Source organism: Hyaena hyaena, unplaced genomic scaffold, assembly GCF_003009895.1.
Source record: "Hyaena hyaena isolate Hyena2069 unplaced genomic scaffold, ASM300989v1 scaffold_263, whole genome shotgun sequence".
Taxonomy (NCBI): Eukaryota; Metazoa; Chordata; class Mammalia; order Carnivora; family Hyaenidae; genus Hyaena; species Hyaena hyaena.
In genome coordinates, this window is record NW_024080897.1 from 346,239 (window position 1) to 368,146 (window position 21,908).

General features: G+C 40.3%; 1 protein-coding gene across 1 annotated transcript in view; it reads left to right on the plus strand.

Annotated features, from left to right (window-relative positions):
* GPC6 (glypican 6) overlaps positions 1-21,908 on the plus strand; it is a gene marked incomplete at its 5' end in the record, with an annotated part of 354,513 nt that overhangs the window by 224,841 nt on the left and 107,764 nt on the right. The window lies entirely within an intron of this gene.

Consider the following 21,908-nt stretch of genomic DNA (forward strand, 5'->3'; position numbering starts at 1 on the left):
TCTAGTTAAGAGTGTGCATCCACTATGCATCCGGTGCTGTTCTGGGCACTAAGAAATGACAGATAAATAATTCTTAACACCCAGACTCAAAGAGCTCAAAGTCTAGCAGAAGATATAGGGTTGAAAAACAAATCATCCTGCCTTCATGTGCAAAAGGCAGGAAAAGGGAAAATCAAGGCATTGTGAGAGCAAGAAGGAAGCAATTCCTAGAGAAAAGGACTCAAATATTCATGGTAAAATTTAAAAAGACTTGTTTGAAAGTCAGGGAGTGCTTGGCAACACACACTCCCTGAGTAGGATTGTGCAACGTGGGGATGAAAAGGAGGACCCAGTAGTTGGACACAACGTAGTGCATAGTGCGTAGTGCAAAAGGGAGGACAGTAAAGGAGAGAGAGAGAGAGAGAGAGAGAGAAGAAACATAAAGCAGGAGTGCGAGGGGTGAGGGAAATGGGTAAAAGAGAGGGAAAAGCATAGAACCAGAGTGGTAAGTGACTGAGCAGAATAGCACTGGGGTTAAATGACAGGGGAAAGGCTGCCAGAGAAATCAGAGGCTGCTAAGTGCATGCCAGGTATGCTTTGTCAGTAGATTTGCATAAACCTATGCCATCAAAATAAATGATTTATATTATCAATTTTTTTTTTACATTATTCCCCAGAATGCTGAAGAACGTATTAGCTGGGCTGGAAGGCAAGTACTGAGGCAACAGTCTCTCCCTTTGTACCATAAGTCTGCCCTGGAGCCCTACTCTCTCTCTCCTAGCCAGGGCATGGGTAGCCAACTGCCCACTGGACATTTCCACTGAGCCTCTGACTTGTCATCCTTTCCTTTTGAAACTTGACCCCTCATTCTCCTGGGATCTCCCTTTGTCATTATGCTTTTCACTGTCTCTTTGTCTCCACGCCTTCTTCACGCTGTTCTCTCTTATGTGATATTCCATCTTCTATTCCACCCACACCTCCCACTTTCTTCTCTCTTTTGCTAACTCCCAGTAATCTTATCTAGCTTCAAAAACACAGCTCCAGAAAGCTATCTCTGCTCCGCCCCACCCCACCCCCACAGGCTGTTCTAAATGCTTTCCTTTGAGGTTCCATTGCACTGGGTACATGCTTCCTGCTTAGACCCCATCACACCAAACAGTAATTGCTAGTGTGCTCGTTTGTCTTTCCATGAGTCTCGTAGCTTGTAGGAAGCTCATATATCACAGGTGCTCAGTACTTGTTGGCTGATTAAATAAATGAGTAAAGAAAAACAATGCATCTGGGGCACCTGGGTGGCTCAGTTGGTTAAGTGCCTGACTTCAGCCCAGGTCATGATCTCAAGGTTCGTGGTTCGAGCCCTATGTGGGCTCTGTGCTGACAGCTCAGAGCCCGGAACCTGCTTCAGAATCTGTGTCACCCTCTCTCTCTTAACCCCTTCCCCACTCATGCTCTGTCTCTCAAGAATGAATAAACATTAACAACAACAACAACAAAAAAAAGATTAAAAACAAGAAGGAAAGAAAACAATGCATCAGCAGTCAACAAAGAGTTGAGAGTCGTTAGTTCTGTGAGTCTTCCCGGGTTCTTTAGTGGCTTAGCCATCCAAGAGTTATGCTGCCATAAAGGATTATTTCTGACCCCCCTCCATTTTTAATTCCAATGGTGCTATTATAATCATTCTACTTTCTAATTATTTATTTCAATTCTCTAGCTTTTCTGTACTATGTTGATATTATTTAGTTACCCTTTAAGAATAAATTAACAACTTACTGATCATAAATGTACAGTCTAATGCAAGTTTTGAAGAACGAATACACATTTTCTGGGTCAATTTTTAAAAATATATTTAAGACTTCTTCATAATGTGACCAAAAAGGGATAGATACGATATAGGTGCATACAATAGACACATCTTTCCATCAGAAGGGGTTGATTCACTAAAATGTCCAGTAGCTTTCTCAGAATAGTCCCTGCCCGGATAGCTGCTACTCTGAGTTCTGACCCAATTCCAAAGAAGTAATTTTACTCTTCCTGCTTAAATTCTCTTACCATTACCACTCGACACAGAATTCTTCTTCATTTCCCATCCCGTCTGAAGTGTTACTCCATCCTGAAAAACAGCTCCATGTACCACTCTAAAGGTGACTGCTGGGCTATGATGAGTGAGACAATTTTGCTATGTTAAGTGCTTTGGGAAAAAAAGCACTTCTAGTGCTCCCATAGAAATGCAGCTAATATTACTCAATGAACCGCCTTTCAGCCGTTGTGCTGTGTGGCATTTTCAAAATGAAGAGGCCTTCCCCCATTGCAGTTTATTTATGTGATATATTCAGAATGGGCCTATTTCCTGAAGGCATCCGGGAATATGTGTGGAAGATATATGAAAGAAACAAAAATTAAATACAGATGAAGTTAAACAGCTAACAGTACAGAGGCCAGTGGCGTCGCAACTTCATATCTAGATCTAAAATTCTGAACGATCAGGAAGGATGGGAAATAATCACACTGGGTTTTTTTCAGTACATCTTCTGCCCAGCTAAATTCTAAATGATAGTTCCGAGAGGTTCTTAGGGTAGGCAAATGTGTCCTAACCACATAATTCAGAGCTTCGTAGACTTGGGAGTGAAATAGTCTATGCAAGCTTATTGAATATAATTACAGGCAGCATGTAAAAGATAGCCACATTTTTAAAAAGTATAGCAAGTAATACACTGAATATGCATACATATGTATCACCCATTTGTTTCTAGAATACACCACCTTGCTTTTTCTTTAAAATCAGTCCCATTTGTTGTCTTTTAGTAGCCTCAAATTACTGTTCCCTTTCTTAGAAACATCTCTGAGCCTGTTTTTAAGATACATGTTTGCTTTAAAAAACAGTGGTATTATTGACTTACAAATACCCAACGGTGTCTTATAGTTAATTCAGGTGTGTTAGCAGAAATCACTCCGCACACGTTTGTCTATCTAGGTGAGGATACAAATGGAAAGGCACTGTACACCAATTTTTTGGAGTTGACTCTATTATTAAATAGCAGATGCTCATCCTGATTTTCTTTCTACTTCTATCGTCAGCAAGTCTATGTTTTCTATGTCTTTTCCTCTTAAAATCTTATATACGTACTTAAGGAAAATAGAGAGAATTCTCTAGGAATACATCAAGGCCTTTGACATTGGATGTTTTATTTGACCAAGATAACAAAGACTTATCTCCCTAAGGAATAGCTCTAAAATATTGCAACTTATTATAATGCTTTGACTAATTCTGCAAGAATTTCTAGGGCTTTCACATTGCCTTTTGAATATGGATATTTTTTAAATCTTTTTAAATGTTTAGAAGCACAGAGAGTAATGGTTACAAGCTTAGAGGTTGGAGTCCCATGGATCTGGGTTGGCATCAGCTCCATTCTCAACATGGAAACTCTGGCTTCATTAAGTTGATTCATTGAAGCCCCATATCTACCTCTGAGAGCCAGAGGATTAAATGAGATGCTACAGGTACCATTTCCTGGCAGGAAATGAGTAGGAAGTGAGTTAACTGGTGACTCTTCAACAACTAAGCTACTTTTTTGCCTTCGAATCCGAGTGAATGACTACCTGCTGATCCTTTTGCCTCCATACCTAAGTCTTTCATGATCATCTACTCTAGATGTCCACGATCATCGAACATGATAATGCACACAGCTTGATAATCTTACCCCCACACTTCAAAGTCCTGCCTTCCTTGTATTGCAGTTTCAAGTTGGATTTGGGGCCACTGACCCATTTTCCTCTGACTGGCTTTTCAGAAATCACTGTTGGAATCCAATTGGCTTTTTTTAAAACCTACCTTTTTATTCCCTGTTTTTCTTTCCTTTAACATTATTTGGAGGGGAAGTGGTCTTAAGAAAGGAGCTAAAAGTAAAAGCCAAGTGTTTCTGGGACAGAGCACCCACCTGTCCCTTCCTTCTACATCTTCCCAACGTGTATGGCTTGTGTTTGCTTCCATGGGCAGAATCTTGTCTGCATCCCTATAGCTTTTCTTAATCTGTGCCACACCTGCCCTTCACTCCGATGCTTGGTGAACACCTCTGTCTGCTGTTGACCCTGCGTGGGTCAGAATCCTAGACCAGTGGCCCCACCCACTTTGTCTTTGGTTTATCTGCCAACATCCATGCACTTGTCCTCACTGATACCAGATGCTCCAGTGTGCTCTCTCCACCACGGTTTACAGCTATGGATCCACGTGGCTTTGAAGCTAGAGTGCCCATGAGATATCTACAAAACACAGAATTTAACAGAGGTGAACTAATAACTTCAGTGTCACATATGTAGGTCATGGTGAAAGTACTAGAACCTGTGTCTCCTTTGGATGCATTTAAACAAACAAACAATTCTTTTAACTCTAAATTTTTAAATTTAAAAATACAATATCATCTTAAATGGCTGCCTTTTAAATGCAGGAGGTCTAGGAAATGGTGCAATCAGAACTATTTCTCTTGTCTACATTTAGCTCTCTATATTAAGGGTATTTCTCCATATGAAAGTCCGAACTTTTTGTATTTATCAGAAGTTCATTATACTTATTTTTAAATGAATAAAAAAACTGTCCATTTAGAAATCTATCTTTTTTAAATGTTTATTTATTTTTGAGAGAGAGAGCACAAGCAAGGGAAGGGCAGAGAAAGGTGGGAGTCAAAGGAACTGAAAAGAGATCTGCACTGACAATAGACACCCCAATGTGGGGCTCAAACTGACGAACCAATCATGACCTGAGCTGAAATCAAAGTCCAATGCTTAACAGACTGAGCCACCTGGTGCTCCAGAAATCTATATTAAGGCGATAATCAGAAATAGGAACAGATCAAAGATAGGAACTCTATTTTATAGCAATGCAAAATCTGGTAGGAACGCATAAAGCCAACTATGGTAGAAAGGCTACAGAAATTTAGAATGCATTGAAGACATAAAATATGGTGCAGTCCCTAAAAGGGATATTTTGTTGGATATAGTGGGGATATCTCACTCTGTGCTATTGAATTGAAAGTAAAAGGGGAAAATTGCATTTAGCCTGACCCCAATACTATCATATTAGAAATAACACCAGGAAGGAAGTACCACAAAATATTGCCTCTCGTGATCTCTATCTTGGTATATCATAGAGGATTTTTATTCTCTTCTTTTTTCCAAATGTTATATAACAAACATACATAAATAGACACTCGGTGGAGATGTCCAATGTGCACTTGAAGATTCACTCCCTGGCTAGGAGAGACTTGAGCTCCAGGGTAGATTTATGATAAAAAGGGAGTGAATGTTGCCTAAAAACTTTTCTTCCAATTCAGCTAATATGTTCTTCAGCATAAAAATTAATCTTTTAAGAAAGTAGTTATAGGGGCGCCTGGGTGGCTTAGTCGGTTAAGCGTCCGACTTTCACTTAGGTCATGATCTCGCAGTTCGTGGGTTCGAGCCCCGCGTCGGGCTCTGTGCTGACTGCCGGCTCAGAGCCTGGAGCCTGTTTCAGTCTGTGACTCCCTCTCTCTCTGACCCTCCCCTGCTCACGCTGTCTCTCTCTCTCTTAGAAATAAAACATTAAAAAAAAAAAATTTTAAAAAAAAAAAAAGAAAGCAGTTATATCTTTCTGAAAACAGAATAAATGAAGCTACCTTTAATTTTATGGCTGATCTCAGATATTCCTCCCCAGTCATACACATATTCTAAGGAAAAACCACTGCAATCTTATGTCCAACAAGGTTACCTTTTAGTGATAAGTTCTAGTAGAGCCTAAACCCGCAGCACTAACAATGGAAGACCCATGAAGAAGTAGTGTGTACCCACAACCTGAATATGAGAGCGGCTGCCCAAAGTTCCCAGAGTACTTGTTTGTTTGATGCAGGCTCATGAAGAAGCAGAAGTGCAGGCAGAGTGATTCGCCTGCCTCACCCTCGTTAACTGCACACATACACGTTCTGACCCACCTACCTGGGACCCAAGCAGGTCTCCCTGACCAGAGTGACAAGTTCAAGCAATTCCTTGTTGTTCATTCTGACCTACTCTGACCAACACCTACCCTGGCCACCCCCACAAGCCATGAGTCTTTGGGCCAGCTATTTCACCTCTAGGGTCTTAGCCTCCATAACCATTAAAGGAGATAATGGTATTTCCACCAGCATGGTGTTACTGTAAAAGTGAAATGAATCTCTGTGCCCTAAAGCTCTGAGAGCAATATTAGGCCCAGGCTCAATGAAAATGCAGTCTAGTACCCACTCCTTCTCTATTGTGGGATTATGGGCTTTCCTCTCTCTCTCTCTCTCCACCCCATTATCCCTTCCTTCCTCCCTCCCTCCTAGGTTAAAAAGTGATCTTTATCTTCACCATGGAGCATATTTTGAAGGTAGCTTGAAACAACATGTAGAGGGGGCACCTGGGTGACTTATTCGGTTATGTGTCCAACTTCAGCTCAGGTCATGGTCTCATGGTTTGTAGGTTTGAGCCCCGCGTCAGGCTTTGTGCTGAAGCTTAGAGCCTGGAGCCTGCTTCAGATTCTGTGTCTCCCACTCTCTCTGCCCCACCCTTGCTCACACTGTCTCTGTCTCTCTCAAAAATAAATATTTAAAAACAGAAAAAGAAACAAGATGTAGAGACAGAAGAAATGATAAAGTCATCTTGCCATTTCACAAGGTGAATCAGACATGAGAAGAGATGAAGTTATCACCTGCCAAAATGAGAGGGTTTTTTTTTTTTCTTATCTTAAACAATGCAGCTTTTTACTTTGGGTCTGGTGACCCTGATACAGGGCAGACTGCCCTGTATTTTCATTTTCCTTTTGGTTCGCATGGCAACAAAATAATAAAAAAATATATTTTTTTTAATAATACCGGTACACACATGGGGAGGAGAGAAGGGCTCCCATTGCTTTGTGGATCGCTCACTAATCACTCTGTTCAGACGCAGCAGGGAATTCTGACAACACACCTGACTTTTCATTTATTTATTTTTTATTGGTTCTGGGACAAGTTCGTGATTCATTCCATGTAGGTTGCAAGCCCTTGTGCTACAGGAACAAATGGTCTCTGGGGTTATTTGCTTTATTAACTTTTAGGCCAAAGGAGGGAGAAATTGGAGAACTGCTTTAACTGCAATATACTGGCAAAAGGTTTAGACTTTTCTGGTTTACTGACACCTGAAATGCTTCAGCTGGTTCTGTTTCTTAATGGCAGGTTGGCTGACTGTACAGAAGGAATAAGTATGATGCAGTAGAAAGAGCTTGTTGGAAGACAGAGCTGGCTGATGGTCAAAGGCTGCCAGGGTGCCCTGCCGAATCACTAGATCCCTCGTGTCACTGGGACTTGGTGACCTTCTCTGTAAAATAAAGGGATCGTGTCATACACTGTCCTCTTTCAGTAAGGGTTTATGACTTCACAATGATGATGGAATCAAACCTTCAATATTCATTTGGTTGGTAAATGAAAGGACTCTCCTATCCACAAAGATCCATTAAGCATAATGTAATAATAAGCATTTATTGTGCTATGTGCCTAGGTACATCTAACCCCCACAGGGACATAGGGAGAGCCCCCATGACAACAGAGGACACCAGGATCACAATGGTTAAGTAATTTGCCCAGGGTCACAGAGCCTATGACTTGAAGTGAATGCTTTTATACATTTGTCAAGGACAATTCAGGATCATGGTGCCCACATTGAAAGAACTGGGGCCCTAAGGGAAGCTTAAAGAAAAGCTTAACTGCAGCAAAAAAAGGAAGGAGAAAATTTTTAGGGCAAAAATGCTCTGTCTTTTATCATTTATGCTTTCTCTTTCAATATTCTCTTTAAAAGTGGTGAAAGCGTTTGTAATTTTAAGTAACAAAATAGTAAGTAAGCACATTAAATGCTATTTGAGCAATTCCAATGCTTGGCATAATGGATAGAGGGAGAGAGAACAAAGATTTTGGTCCAAGGGATGCTGTTTGCACTGAATGATTTGCTTTTCTTCTTTGGGTTCTTGTTTCTTAAATCATAAAACCAACTGGTTGGTCCAAATCAATCCACTAGATACCAGAACCCTCTGGAGGCACCAAGAACATCAAGATAAGTATAATTCTTCTGTGAAAAAGATAACTTAAGAATTCTTTACCCTTTAGTCTTATGATTCATCATCAAGGCAAAGGTTGTTGGGTTGATGTGAATCATTTGAACGTTCCTAGCTACAAATGACATAAAAATTATTCATATGAAGAATCAGCAATAAAAATTTAAATAAAGGATTATGGTTGGTAGTATATACTTTGATGTCCATCAAGTTATGATTTACAAAGCCCACTCTTTCTGGCTTGTGATGTAACTAAACGTCTCAAAGATATAATATAGCATTGAGATGATGCTTGCATGAATATATTACATTTTATGAAATGCAATGCATCATTCTACTAACAAGAAACCAACATCTGAAAATGAGTCCTGGAAATTCCAATTCCTGGACTGTGCTGGGAGTACTCGGGAATTATTTCTCCCACAATTTGCATTTTCTTTTACAGTGTAGAAGCAAAATAAACCTCTTTGTTTGCACTGGTTTCCGAATTAAATTAGTTTGTATATTTGTTCTCTCCTCCTCTTCCTGGATTTGGTTTCAAAGTAAACAGTTATCTTCATTAAATTCTCTTTTATTTGGCTTAAGTTCTTTAGTTACTGTAATTATTCTGGGTGACTGTCCCTGCTTTATTTTTGTATCAAATATCTGTGCACTATTTTAAACTGCATTTAATTGGTTCATTTCCATTTTCTATTATTTACCTCACTTTGTGGTACTGATTTCTGTAGCTAGATCTGACTCCTGTCGTGGTCTTCTTTTCTTTTGTTGTTGTTGATGACGATGTGTTGTTTAATGGGCCTAAACACCACACAGGCTTGGCATAATAAGAAAAAAATATATCATTAATTTGGTATTTAGTAAATGTGGACAAATAACAAGGAGGAAACAAATATGACATTTATCACAGAGATTGTTTTGAAAGTTAATGGCAAACATGGGCTCTTGAGAAACAACAGGAATTACTTTGTTTGGTAAAGCCAAATATGTCAACAACATTTTCTTTTGGATTAACCTAGAAATGACCTCTGACAGAAAGAAAACCAGCCATACTTTTCAATTTCAAGCTAAAAGATCTAAAAAGTTATTTCTACCTAATAAAAAAGTACAATAAGATTCTGAATTCCCACAGAAACTCTTCATCTACACATCAAAAGCCAGCAAGGGGCTATTTATTCTCCAGGCCAGTGCTAATAAAGTTTTGCAGGCATTTGTGATGGTGCACATGGCTGGGGAAGAGACAGACAGAGTTTTAAGGCAAAGAGGAGGGGAGCAAATTAGCTTTTAAGTTCCTAGAAGAAAATAAAGGCAACTTTTTAAAATGGGTCCAATAATTGATTTAACAAATGTTGATTTCACAACTCCAAGTCCCAATCTTATTCTAGGGTTTGGGACTACAGACAGCAGAGATGACTTCTGCGTCTTCTTGAGGATTACAAAATAGTGGGGGAAAGAGGAACAATAGCAAATATACACATAATAATACAGCAAGTGTGAAGCACTATCAAGAATATAGCGATGAAGGGGCGCCTGGGGGGCTCAGGTGGTTAAGCGTCCGACTTCGGCTCAGGTCATGATCCCATGGTTGGTGGGTTCGAGCCCTGCATCAGGCCCTGTGCTGACAGCATGGGGCCTGCTGGGATTCTCTGTCACCCTCTCTCTCCACCCGTCCCCTGCTCATGTTCTCTCTTTCTCTCTCTCTCTTTCTCTCTCAAAAATAAACAACAATCAGATATGAGTGCCTGGTAGTTTGTACAGTAATTAGAGGTTTTTCTAAGACGTAACATGGGGCAGAGACCAGTAGAAAATAAGGGAGATGTAGAAATTTGGGGGAGAGTATTCAAGGAGGAAGTAAGTACCTGGCCAATGTTCATAGAATAGCAAGGAAGATAGTGAAGAAATACTAGAGTGGAAGTACATTAGGTCGTAGAAGTGGACTTGGAAAGGAGAAAGCCTGCGTAATATGACACAAGACCAAGGATGAACAAATGAGTGGTAAATTTGACTATAAAAACCTTAAAATGCCTGCAAAGCAAAAACTACCAGGAACTAAGTCAAAAGATAAATGGCAACTAGTGAGAGTCAGTGGTAATTCATGTCACCAAAGGGCTGATGTCTTTAATGTATTTTTTTAACAAAAAATAATTCCTTATATCAGTATGAAAAAGTTAGTAATCCAACAGAAAAGTGTACAAAGAATATGAAGAGTAAAAAGCAATATTAAACATATTAAAGGATGTTCAACCTTATAATGAGGGAAATTCAAGTCAAAACCACACTGAGATGCCAGTTTCTCACTATCCGATGGGCGAAGAGCCAACCGTTTGATCTTAACAACATCTAAAAGTTTGAGACCTAGAAAACCAGACACTGTCATGTACTGCTTTTGGGACTGTAAACAGGTGCAGCCTTTACAGAGAGAACTTTGGCACTATCAAATTTTTAAATACGAAAATATATTTGACCTAGCAGTTGAACTCCTGAGACTGTATCCAGCACAGTTATTTGCACGTGTGTTGAATGAATCATGTGCAAGGATACTCACTGTGACATTATTTGTAACAGCAGGAAGCCACGGGACATGTTCAGTAGTGAGAAGTGAATCTGAAATGAGGAATGGAGTCTGCTCACCAATCTCTTTTCGGACTGGAACCTTTGGAAGTTCTTCAGCAGATAACATGAGAACAGGGCAACATGCAGAATAACTAGCCGGCCATCGATTTCAGGAGGGATTGCATGTGTGGGGGACATTGGTGACAACGTCAATGTCATTTTCAGAGTTCTGGTGGAAGTCTGAGCGGGGAATCCTATGCAGGGGAGGCAGGGGTGTCACGGGCCGTAGTTGACAAGGCTGTAAGGTGGGCAGGGACCAGCGAATGCAGGGCTTTCTCAGGCCAGGCTAAGAAGTCCCGACTTTCTACTGAAGGCCACGGCAACCTTTAGACAAAGCAGTGACCTCATCTGATTTGCATTTTAAAGACAAATCTGCTAGCCACGTCAGAGGAGAGATAACAGAGCGGCAGAAGCGGAAGTGGGGATCGTGATTAATGTAGAAAGTCAGAAGTGTAGTCCAGAGAGGGGGAAATACTCTCTGTTCGAGATTCTTATGAATCAGAATTCCAAAAGTGAAAATATCTTTACTATAGAATTGCCTTAAAAGTAAAAAAACAAAAATTAAAAGAAAACAAGAAAAGCCCCTCTAAGAAGAGCATGGCTCTTCCTTTTTTTTTTTTTTTTTAATGTTTTATTTACTCCTGAGAGAGAGAGAGGGGGGCAGCATGAGCAGGGGAGGGTAGAGAGAGAGGGAGACACAGAATCAGAAGCAGGCTCCAGGCTCTGAGCTGGTTGTCAGCACAGAGCCTGATGCGGGGCTCGAACCCACGAACCATGTGATCATGACCTGAGCCAAAGTCGGACGTTTAGCTGACTGAGCCACCCAGGTGCCCCATGGCTCTTCTGACCAAGAAAAGCATGGGGACCCTTTTCTGGGTATTCAGGTCAGATCTACCTACTGCTGGGTCCCCATCTCCACTAACTCTGCTCTTTCTAGGCCTCACCAGAAACATTCCTGGCCAAGATCTCATGAGCATTTTAATTAATCTATTTGGTGAAAGCAAAGGACAAGTATACTCAATGTACCTGCTTCCAGCAGCCAAAGAAAGCAGAGCCTTCTAATTACATCCAAACCATGGGCACAAATGATCATATATATATGTATATATATGTATGTGTATATATATACCGAAGCCGGTTTTTTGTTTACTTTTAACAAATAACTAGATGTGGGGATGCTGGGATGGCTCAGTCGGTTGAACATCCAACTCTTGGTTTCAGCTCAGGTCATGATCTCACATTTCATGAGTTCGAGCCCCACATCGGGCTCTAAGCTGACAGTGTAGAGCCTGCTTGGATTTCTCTCTCCCTCTCTGTCTGCCCCTCCCCTGCTTGTGCTGTCTTTGTTTCTCTCAAAATAAATAAACTTAAAAAAAATTTTTTTTAAATGAATAACTAGATGCCAATGAATGAATTTACCAGGGTACTTTAAATATTTCTTGATTTTCTCTTATTATTATTTTTTTAATTCTTTCGTCTGCTTCTCAGTGGGGAAAATATCTTGGTTAAACTACAACATTGGCGCTCTGATGGAAGAGGGAGAATATTACTTGTAAAAAAAACTGGTCACTGTGGAATTCCGATGAAACATAAATTGTGCTTACAGATTTCAGTTTTTCAAAAAGTAGATTATTAAGAAATATTTAAAAGATTTCATGAGAACTTTGAAATGAAGTTTTTATCTTAATTCAGATTTCCCTCCAAGGGAGAAGAAGACATTGTTTTAATGTGCACGTGTTTCATCTTTGTCATTTCAGAAAAGTCCTAAACACTGTGAATGTGACCAGCGTGCATTGCTTGCTCTATCCTCCCTCCCAGCCCCAAATTCTTAGTGACACAGTGACACTCCTTCACAGGTCACAAATATGTATTAGGTCAAGTTGAGCTTCTTTCGATTGGATGTTTTCTTTTGTCGTAGCTTTTTTGAAATCTGATTGACTCACTGTGTGAGCCTAAGGTATAGGATGTGTTGCTTTGATAATACATACCTAAGACAAAATGATTATCCCTAAAAGGCCACTTATATCACCTCACTTGGTTACCCTTTCTGGGTGTGTGATCATTTTAAGATCTACTCTTTTAGCAACATTCTAGTGTCCAATACAGTACTGTTAGGTACTGTGGCCACGTTGTACGTTAGATCTCCAGGTCTTAGCACCTTTTAACTGGATGTTTGTATCTTTTGACCACCCTGACCTATTTTCCCCCAATACCCTCAACTGAATTTTCTTTTTTTTTAATTTTTAAATGCTTTATCCATTTCTGACAGAGGGGGGAGGAGCAGAGAGAGAGGAAGACACAGAATCTGAAACAGGATCCAGGCTCTGAGCTTTCAGCACAGAGCCCGATGCAGGGCTCAACCCCACAAATGGCCCCCACGAATGGCGAGATTATGAACTGAGCTGAAGTCAGACACCCAACCGACTGAGCCACCCTGGCACCTCTCAAATGAATTTTTAAGATCATTCCTACTCTGATATTTAGGAAAAGCCCGATAACACCTCATTTAAAAATAAAAGCTTTCTCTTCCTGTCTCCCCTAAAACGTGTTGAAAATCATTCTCTTCTAGGTTAAAATCCGTAGCATTCAGCCAGATCCTTTTGGATGTTACATCTCCTTTCCTCAAGAAATAAATTAAAAATATATATCTGATCATATGAAATCCTACTTAATATTTATGTTCTAGAGGAGCATAAGCATTCAACAGTCCCTGTGGCAAGATAGGTTTTAATCCAGTGCCATCCAGAGATCAGAGATAATGTCTAGTTCCTGTGTGAGAGCCCTTGCTTTTCATAAAATCAAATAGTTAGAAAAAAAATCAGAGTATTTACCTTTTTCCAAGCCTGCTGACTATGTGTGTCACACTCACATCCCAGGGGAAAAGTATCTCCTAATGTCAGGCTGGCTGGGGTGCATTTGGTGGACCTTAGTGCTCTGCAGTCTTAGAGCAAGGGTTTTTTTTTTTTTTGTATGTTCCCTGGAAGATAACATTTTATTTTTTCCTGATCATTCCAGTGTTTATAAACTGAAGCTATATATCATAAGTGTTAAATTTATCAAATATTAATTGACTAGAATTCTGAATATTTAGGTCCTGTCAAACAAATATTGGGAAAATATCTGAATATTTTATAAATATTGTAATCTGGCTACAATCTGGTTACAAAAACTGTAACCTGGTTTTGTATTGTTACAAATTAATGGCCCCCAATTTAACAGCTTAAAATAATAATCGTGTTATTACAAATCACAGTACTGTGGATTGGGAATTCTAGTAGGAATCAGCTGGCTGATTCTCCTGCCCCACATGGTGCTGACTGGGGTCACTAGATGGTAAATCAACTGGGAGATGATTCTGGAAGGTCCTAGACTACCTCACTCATGTGTCTGGCCCCATAGTAGTTGTCTTAGCTGCATAAGGGCTGCTGTAACAAAAATGCCACAGACTGTATGGTTTAAACAGCAAACATGTATTTCTCACAGTTCTGGAGGCTGAGAAATCTTAGGTCAAGGCACCGGGAGATTTGGTGTCCGGGCGAGCCTGCTTCCCTTCATACACAATCAGCTTCTCACTGTGCCCTCACATGATGGAAGGGGGCAGGGAGCTCTCTGAGGCCTCTTTTATAAGGGCACCAGTCCATTCATGAGGGCTCTGCCCTCATGCTCTAATCCCTTTCCAAAGACCCCACCTCCAAATAGCATCTCCTTGGGGATGAGGTTTCAACATATGGATCTGTGGGGACATTCTGTCTGCAGCAGCAAAGGGCTGGAAATCTGGGCCCAGCTGACATTGTCACCATAACCTACCTGTCCAGCATGGTGATCTCAGAGTAGAGTCTCATAAGATACAGAGACCGGAAGCTATAGTCTCTTCAGTATCCATCTAGACATTGGCAATGTCCCTTCTACTGTGTGCTGTTAGTGACAGCCGTGACAGAGCCCACCCAGACTCAAGGGGATGGGACATAAACCCCACCTCTCAATAGGAAGGGCATCACAGACTCTGTAGTTATCATTAATTGGTAGAGCTTGACATCATGAGAAAATAATGCAGTCTTGCATGTCTCAGTAATGAACTCATCCATCACAAAGCAGCTATTATCAAAACATTGATTTGGCTTACAAAAGAGCTCCTGCTATACATCTTGAAGTCATCTGTGTGCCTCTTACTTTCTTACTCCTCACATCAATTGCTGTCAACACTTCCACCAAACCACTTGTACGTCGATCCTTTCTTTTCCACTTCTGCCCAGAGGTCGTGCCTTGTGTTAGCTAAGCCTTGCAGAGAGCTGATTATGTGCCAGACATTGTACTAGTATTACTACTTCATTTGAGTCCACATGCTGCTACTGTTAGGTAGACATTGTCATAGCCCCCGCTTCATAGATGAGATAATCTCTCTGGCATTTAATAGATAGTCCGAGGTGGAAACACAGGCACCTGACTCCATCAGACCAGAGTCAGGTCTCCTCACCCTTAACAGGAAAAGCTGTGCTTTCTTTCTTTTTTTTTTTTTTTTTTTACAAATAGTTTATTATCATATTAGTTTCCACATAACACCCAGTGCTCATCCCCACAAGTGCCCTCCTCCATGCCCATCTCCCCCCTCCCCCCCACATCCATCAGTCCTCAGTTTTTGTCAGCATTCAAGAGTCTCTCATGGTTTGCCTCCCTCCCTCTCCCCCACCATTTCCCCCCTTCTTCTTCCCCTTGTTCCTCAGTTAAGTTCCTCCTAATCCTCCTATACGTGCAAACATATGATATTTGTCCTTCTCTGCCTGACTTATTTCGCTCAGCATAACACCCTCAAGGTCCATCCATGTTGCTACACATGGCCAGATGCCATTCTTTCTCATTGCCATGTAGTATTCCATGGTATAGATAAACCACTGTTGGTGGGAATGTAAACTGGTACAGCCCCTCTGGAAAACAGTGTGGAGGTTCCTCAGGAAACTAACAATAGAACTCCCCTATGACCCAGCAATAGCACTGCTAGGAATTTACCCCAGGGATAAGGCTGTGCTTTCTTGAGCAAAATTCCTCGGCCCAGAGGTGCGGTGTTACCTGCAGCCTGGCTCCTCACCTTCGGATGTACGCCTGGTTGAGCTGCTACGCACGCCCCCTGTGCTAACACAGAATCACCATGTCCCTGTGTGCCTCGGAACCTCATGCTGCAATGCCAGTTATTTTTTTTAATGCTTATTTATTTATTTTGAGAGGGGGGAGGAGCAGAGAGAGAATCATAAGCAGGCTCCACACTCAATGCAGAGCCCGAAGTGGGGCTCAGTCTCACAACCATGGAGATCATGACCTGAGCTGAAATCAAGAGTGAGAAACTTAACTGACTGAGCCACCCAAGTGCCCCGATACTAGTTATTTTAACTCATCTGAACTCAATCTCCTTTTAGAAATGAAAGTTTTGTATACTGTTGGAGCAAGACAACAGTTCTTGGTTTAAAGGGAAACAAACTTGGATGGCACAGGAGATACGTGCAGAAGGATCAGCTGATCATTAGTCCTGCCCTGGTTTAACTGGCAATAGATAACAGCTCCAAGAACACAGTTAAAAATAATGTTCCAAATATTTCAAAACATAAAAGGCACAGAGATAATTAAGACGGCGTGGGATGGCAGCCTCTGGAGTAAGTGATGGCCATGTTGTGGCTTAATTGATTGCAGAGAAACTTACCAGCTGCTGCCTCGGTGTCCCAAAAGGTGTGGGAGGAGACAGAGGCATGGCTTCCTTCAACCCCAAAGAAGAGGGAAGTTTCTTCTGACGCCTGGAGAGCTTGACTAATGACCTCCTTGCCCAGCCAGTGGGAGGCAAACCAGTGAAGCAGGGATGCTCTTGGCTGCTCAGTGGGCTATGCAGACCCTCTCACCGATCTGAGGTCTGGGGCCCAGAGAGAGTGGCCCTTCCCTTCCAGGCCTACACATTGTCCCAGGACTGGATAGCTTAGCTTTCCACAGCCACTTTCTCACTCTGTAATGTATCTAAACTTGACCCCTAAATACAGGAGCTACAAACATGACCCTTTGTAGTAGAAATGCAAAATACTCAAGAATTTTCTGAAAAGCTTTTCCTTTTGTGGCCCTGGGGAATCTGGTCATATATATTTAGAACGAAAAGGAGAACTAGGCACAGCGATGATTGTATCTTAAGAAGACATGTGTTTTTGGGGTTTCTTTTAGTTTTATTGAGATATAATTGACATGTAACATTGTACTGGCCAAGGTGTACAACATAATGATTATATATACACATATATATGTACATATATAACATAATGATTATATATACATATATAATGTACATATACAACATAATGATTATATATACATATATAATGTACATATACAACATAATGATTATATATATATACATATATATGTATATATATAAATGATTGCACAATACGTCTATTTAACATCCATCATGACATCGTTACATATTTTTTTCTTGTGATGAGAACTTTTAAGATCTACTCTCTTAGCCGGGCTCCTGGGTGGCTCAGTCGGTTGAGCATCTGACTTCAGCTCAGGTCATGATCTCACCACTCGTGATTTCGAGCCCTGGGTGCCTGCTGTAGATTCTTTGTGTGTGTGTGTGTCTCTCTGCTCCTCCCCTGCTAGCATTCTGTCTCTCTCTCTCAAAAATAAATAAACCTAAAAAAAAAGTTAAGATCTACTCTCTTACCGTCTTCCAATGTGCAAAACAATATTGTTCACTACAGTCATCATGCCTTACATTATATCCTCAGGCCTTATTAACTGAAAGTTTGTACCCTTTTACCTCTTTCACCCATTTCTTCCACCTCCTAATCCTTGTCTTTTACAACCACCAACCAATCCATTCTCTGTATCTATGAGTTAGTTTTTTAGATTCCACATATAACTGAGATCATACAGTATTTATCCTTCTCTCTGACTTATTTCACTGAACATAATGCCCTCCAGGTCCATCCAGGTTGTCACAAATAACAGAATTTCTTTCTTTTTAATGGCTGGATAATATATAAATATATCTCACATCTTTATCCACTTACCTATTGATGGATAGTTCCATTGTTTTCATGTGGTGACCATTATAAATAATACTTCAGTAAACATGGGGTGGGCATTCAGATACCTTTTCAAGTTGGTGATTTTATTTCCCAGAAGTGGGATTGCTGGAGCATATGGGAGATCTGTTTTTAATTTTTTGAGGGAACCTCCATAGTATTTTCCACAGTGGCTGCACCAATTTATGTCCTCACCAACAGTGTAAAAGTGTTCCCTTTTCTTCACTTCTGTAGCTGATCAGCACAATAACCATCACTACTCTTTATTATTATTATTATTTAATTTTGGTAAAAAACACGTAACATAATATCTACCCTCTTAAATTTTTAGATGTAGCATACAGTATTGTTAACTATATGCACATTACTTTTGAGTCTTCAAAGGAGAATTTAATTTACTAAGTAATTTGTGTATATAATTAGTATATATATTAGTTTATATATGTAATATATGCTCGCTTATATATATAATGTATATAAATTATTGTGTATATGTGGGCATATATACGTGTGTGTATATAATTTAATTATACATATATAATTAAAAATAGCTTAAGCCACATAATAGCTTAAGTAGTGTATTCTAATTGCTGATCTAAATTAAAAGAAAAATAAATAGACACCTACCTACATCAAAAAGTATCATCTTAAATTAGCTTTTATAAGAAAGTAAATGAATTGAAATAAAGAATGGAAATATAGGAGCAACCCATTTGAGTAGAGGTGACCATTTGCTTATGTTTACTGTACAGGGTCATCAATCGTATTGCCTTTTTCCAAGGCCACAAAGGTAAATGGTCAGGAGAGGTTCACTCTGAGCATCTTTGTCATGATTAGAGTCAAAAATGAGGAGATACGTTTGCAGACCCAGAAACCTAATGGGCAAGCACTGTGGCGGGGAAGGAGCAGGGAACAAAAAGATGGAAGTCCCCAAAAGAGAAACAGCCCTACTTTATGATAGGGCCCCATAATTTCAAACTGTGACACTAAAATAAGTCCTTACCATCCCGCTGGAACACTAATCCTTATTACCCAGAGCACAGTGGCTCCCAGACTTCCAGGAGAGCCAACAGTACCACCTACTCAGGTCAGCCCGTTTGTGTCAGATGCGTATACCTCCATAGAGCAACCAGTACTCTTTGTATTACGATTTGTGCAAATACTTATGTAAAACACACAGTTAAGGGTCCCATAGTTTCAGAGTCGTTAATTTCATTTTTTAATAACGCCATACGGCCAATTCTTTTTCCTATACAAGGATTCTCGATTCTTCTAGCAGGATATACCCGTCTGAAGAAACTTGGTCATTCATCATAAAAAGTCATCATCAAAAAAAAAGAAAGAAACTGTTAGAAAGCTAAGGGTAAAGGGGATTTTTTTAAGAGAGAGAGAGAAAGTGCACTCGAATGGGGGAGGGGCAGAGGGAGAGAGAGACAGTCTCAAGCAGGGCTCAATCCCATGTCCCTGTGATCATGACATGAGTTGAAATCAAGAGTCAGACACTTAACAGACTGAGCCACCAGACGCCCCTAAAAGGGATTCTTTTTTAATAAACATACAAACCAGATATAAAGACATAAAAGAAGTAGATCAGCTCTCAGACAACAGCCACCTTTTAAAACCTTGAAGGGAAAAACATCGTTAATATCAAAATACTACAGCCACGCAATGTACATCTTCCGTCCACCTGCCAGTAACTAGGGTCAGGAAGATGCGAGAAATTGCTACTTTTGTTTTAAGATCTTGTCGTGATGTACACAGATAAGTCTGCATTATTTAAAGGAAAAAATCAGAAAATTTGTTGTTAGGGGTTCTTTGTGAGTCTATTCACACTCCAGATTTTCCTAAGGATGCAATGAGACAGAGTACCAGGAATGCAGCTGGAATAGAGTGCACTTATCCCAGGGGCATTACATGAAGTGTAGAGCAGAGACTCCATTCTGGGGTCTGGCACAGAAACCAATTGATAGTGTTCCAGCTGATGTTGTCCACAAAACCCAGTCCTCTTTAGAAATGTGAATCCGTGCTTCCCAAAGAGTACTGTATCCTTCTTACAAGAATACATCTCTCTTAAAAGATTTCTCATCTGCCTAATTCAGAGCGATTTGTAACCCTGAAAGAATTTTTATTGTTGGACTTTGGTTGAGCATGGTTGGATATGTAATAAAAATAAAATTTGGTCTCCTCACACTAACACTATAACATAACTACTATAAACAACATTTAACATTAATAATATATTTAGAAAGCAGATTGTATGATATATGTATGGTATATTTCCAGTTGCATGCTTAAAATATTTATGCACAGAGGGGGAAAAAAAACAAGGCATATACAAACCGTTCAGAGTGTTTTTCTGGGAAGTGGTATTATGAGTGTATTTCATTTGTTGTTGGGGTTTTTTTTCTATGTTTTGTAAGTGTTTGATAATAAACATCTCTTATTTTGAAAGAAGGAAATTGTTTTAAGATGGGCTCCCAAGAGCTTTCGCGACTGAAAACCATGAGATCCAAGGCTGGAATCTGTATGTTGAAAGTCTAGGCTGTGCTGTCTAATATAGCAGCCACTATTCTCAAGTAAATATTTAAAATTATAATTAGAGGCACCTGGGTGGCTCAGTCGGCTAAGATCCAACTTTGGCTCAGGGCGTGATCTCAGGGTTCATGAGTTCAAGCCCCGTGCCGGGCTCTGTGCTGACAGCTCAGAGCCTGGAGCCTGCTTCAGATTCTGTGTCTCCCTTTCTCTCTGCCCCTCCCCTGCTCATGCTCTGTCTCTCTCTCTCTCTCTCTCTCTCTCTCTCTCAAAAATAAGTAAACATTTAAAAATATTTAACTTATATTTAAATTAATTTAAAACAAACTAATTTATTAACAATTTAATTCTCTGGTCACACTAGACACATTTTAAGTTTCAACAGCCACCTTTTCATCATCACATAACATTGCATTCAACAGTCCTGGCGCAGGCAGCTTACCAAACTGTGCCCTGAACACTGACGACAAAAGTGAGCCAGTTTTCATGTGTCCAAAGGAGTGGACATATGCCCTTCACCAGAGACCCTGAGAGATTCTTCGTCACCAGTCCCTTTTATACACCTCACCAGCCCGAGGCCAGCTAAGCTCAGGGTTTTTTTTTTCCCAAAGCCATTCAGCCAGTTGGTGACAGATTAAGGGTGAGAACTCAGGGCTTCTAGCTCCGAAGACATAGCTGCCGCCAACATGTCACTATTGCCATCATCTCCAGAAAACTAAAGCTTCCCGAACAATATTTGAGTTCAATTCACCTCAGTTTTGTTTCAAAGACATTTTTGGGTGCTTACAATGTGATAGGCACCATAATAAACCTGAAAATACAAAACCAAGTAAGAGACGTGCCTCTATCCCCATTGGATGCCTAAGTGCTACCACAGAAGGGTATCCTAAGTGTGTGATAGCACAGATTATGGACAGGTCTGTTCTTGGGAAATCTAGAAATGCCTCACCTATCATAGACAGGTTGGAGTAAGGTCTTGACCTTTGGGCACCCAAAGCCACACATTAGCAATTCTTCCATATTCTCAATTTTCCCCATCCTCTGGGAGAAATGAGGCCAGACTCCATTTTTTGAAATTTAGTTGATCCCTGACCTAATTTTGCTTTGTTTCTATTTTTGTTCTTTGGTTTAACTTCATGTGGGATACTGAGATACCTTCAACTCTTATAATATGAACTAAGTTTCTTATTTGTAGGCCTGCTTTTATATATGTAAAATAATTTTAAGTCTTCAACTGAAATAAAATAAAATACTGCTTTGATATTTAGTCATCCATCCCACTTTGGACTATATAAAAACAAATAGAAATTTGAATGAATGGAGGCACCTAGGTGGCTTAGTCAGTTAAACAACTGGCTCTTAACTTCAGTTCAAGTCATGGTCTCACAGTTAGTGAGTTTGAGCCTCACATGGGGCTCTGTGCTGATAGTGTGAGCCTGCTTGAGATTCTCTCTAACTCTCTCTCTCTGCTCCTCCCCTACTCACTTGTGCTCTTTCTCCCTCTCTAAAAATAATAAATAAACTTTAAACATAAATTTTGGGGGCACCTGGGTGGCTCAGTCGGTTAAGCGTCCGACTGCAGCTCAGGTCATGATCTCATGGTTCGTGAGTTCAAGCCCCGCGTCAGGCTCTGTGCTAACAGCTCAGATACTGGA